This window comes from Austrofundulus limnaeus, unplaced genomic scaffold (assembly GCF_001266775.1).
Source record: "Austrofundulus limnaeus strain Quisiro unplaced genomic scaffold, Austrofundulus_limnaeus-1.0 Scaffold158, whole genome shotgun sequence".
Classification (NCBI taxonomy): Eukaryota; Metazoa; Chordata; class Actinopteri; order Cyprinodontiformes; family Rivulidae; genus Austrofundulus; species Austrofundulus limnaeus.
The window spans coordinates 61,352-63,165 of NW_013952560.1; the positions used below are offsets into that span (position 1 = coordinate 61,352).

General features: G+C 44.9%; 1 protein-coding gene across 3 annotated transcripts in view; it reads right to left on the bottom strand.

Moving 5' to 3' along the window:
- Positions 1-6: 6 nt before the first annotated feature.
- LOC106523514 (low-density lipoprotein receptor-related protein 8) overlaps positions 7-1,814 on the bottom strand; it is a 199,970-nt gene continuing 198,162 nt past the window's right edge. For all 3 annotated transcript variants that reach the window (XR_001310903.1, XR_001310901.1, XR_001310902.1), the window contains exon 19: positions 7-378. The gene's annotated coding sequence lies outside the window, so the exon portion shown is untranslated. The remainder of the gene's footprint in view (positions 379-1,814) is intronic.

Sequence of the window (1,814 nt, forward strand, 5' to 3'; positions counted from 1 at the left end):
ACACACACACACACACACACACACACACACACACACACGCACAGAGTGTTCAGGTTTTGTGAATGAAGTCAACAGTGTCGGTGACGAGGGGATACCAGCGTGCAACGTGTTCACCCGCAGGCCCGGTCGCTCTCCGCCTGCTCGCATCATAGTGGATCAGCGGTGGGTGTTGTCAGCGGTGACATGATGCGGGCACCAGCTGGGCCCCGCCGCTCAGAACCGTCAGCTCAGATAACCACCTCAGTGGGAGGAGCGCGAGCCACACAGTCAGCTGTGAGCAGTTGCTCGTGCTGGTTGTGTTTTCAGAGAACAAACACACGTTTTCCCCCGTCCTCTGGACGACAGCAGCAGTTTGCCGTCTGTGCGGCCCGTGTGGACCTATGTGTGCATATGTCACAGTCAAAAGCAGGTCATCAGATGAAATTATTAACACTCAGTGATTTCTGTCAACACGAAACACCTCAGCTGGCTGCTAGCTGCAGCCTATTGCTTTTTCTCAAACCATTTAACATCGAAACAAGTCACAGTAAAGAAGAAAACTTCTATTTCTCTCTAACGTCAACTCCTCTCTGATCAAAACAGACAAACCAAATATTTACGTGTTCAAATTTCTTGCAGTCTTCTGCTGCTCACTGCTAAAACACAGGCTGTCCTGAGGTTAAATAGAATATGTAAGACTCAGTGTGAAGTATCAGGTCCCATCCACACCGCTACAGATTTATGTTTTAAGGAGATACACTTAGTTTCTGCCCATCTACACCAGTGGTTCCCAAAGTTGAGGTCAAGACCCCACTGTGGGTCCCGAAGCATCACGGTGGGGTCTTGAAAAGATTTCAGAATCGATTCCATTTAAAAATAACAAAAATCTCTCACCTTACTTATTACAAAGGATTTTGGTTGGTATATTTAAAAATTGATGAAAGTAGCATAATGAATATGTTTACTATGTTCTTGTTTATTTGACTTGATATCAGTATATCAATTGGGGCACAGGTTTCTGCTGATGTTATCTTGTGGGTGAAAAGTTGAAAAGTTTGGGAACCAGTGATGTATCTAAACCATTCTAGTATAAATTCTGAGATACCCATGCCACACCACTAAGTGTTTGTTTTTAAGCTTAACACTGGCTTCTACATTTTATTTATACTTTCATTTTAAATGTTTGTTTATTACGGAGACCGTGAGGGGAAATGGGGGGATTTATTTCTTTGCGTTCCCTCGCAATACCTTTGCGTTCCCTCACAATACCTTTGCGGTCCTCGCAATACCTTTGTGTTCCCTCGCAATACCTTTGTGTTCCCTCACAATACTGCGTTCCCACGAAATACTTTTGCGGTCCTTGCAATACCTTTGCATTCCCTCGCAATACCTTTGCGTTCCCTCGCAATACCTTTGTGTTCCCTCGCAATACCTTTGCGTTCCCTCGCAATACCTTTGTGTTCCCTCGCAATACCTTTGTGTTCCCTCGCAATACCTTTGCGTTCCCTCGCAATACATTTGTGTTACCTCGCAAAACCTTTACGTTCCCTCGCAATACCTTTGTTTTCCCTTGCAATACCTTTGCGTTCCCTCGCAATACCTTTGTGTTCCCTCGCAATACTTTTGCTTTACCTCGCAATACCTTTACGTTCCCTCGCAATACCTTTGTGTTACCTCGTAATATCTTTGCGTTCCCTCGCAATACCTTTGTGTTTCCTCGCAATACTTTTGCGTTATCTCGCAATACCTTTGTGTTCCCTCGCAATACCTTTGTGTTCCCTCGCAATACCTTTGCGTTCCCTCGCAATACCTTTGTGTTCCCTCGCAATACCTTT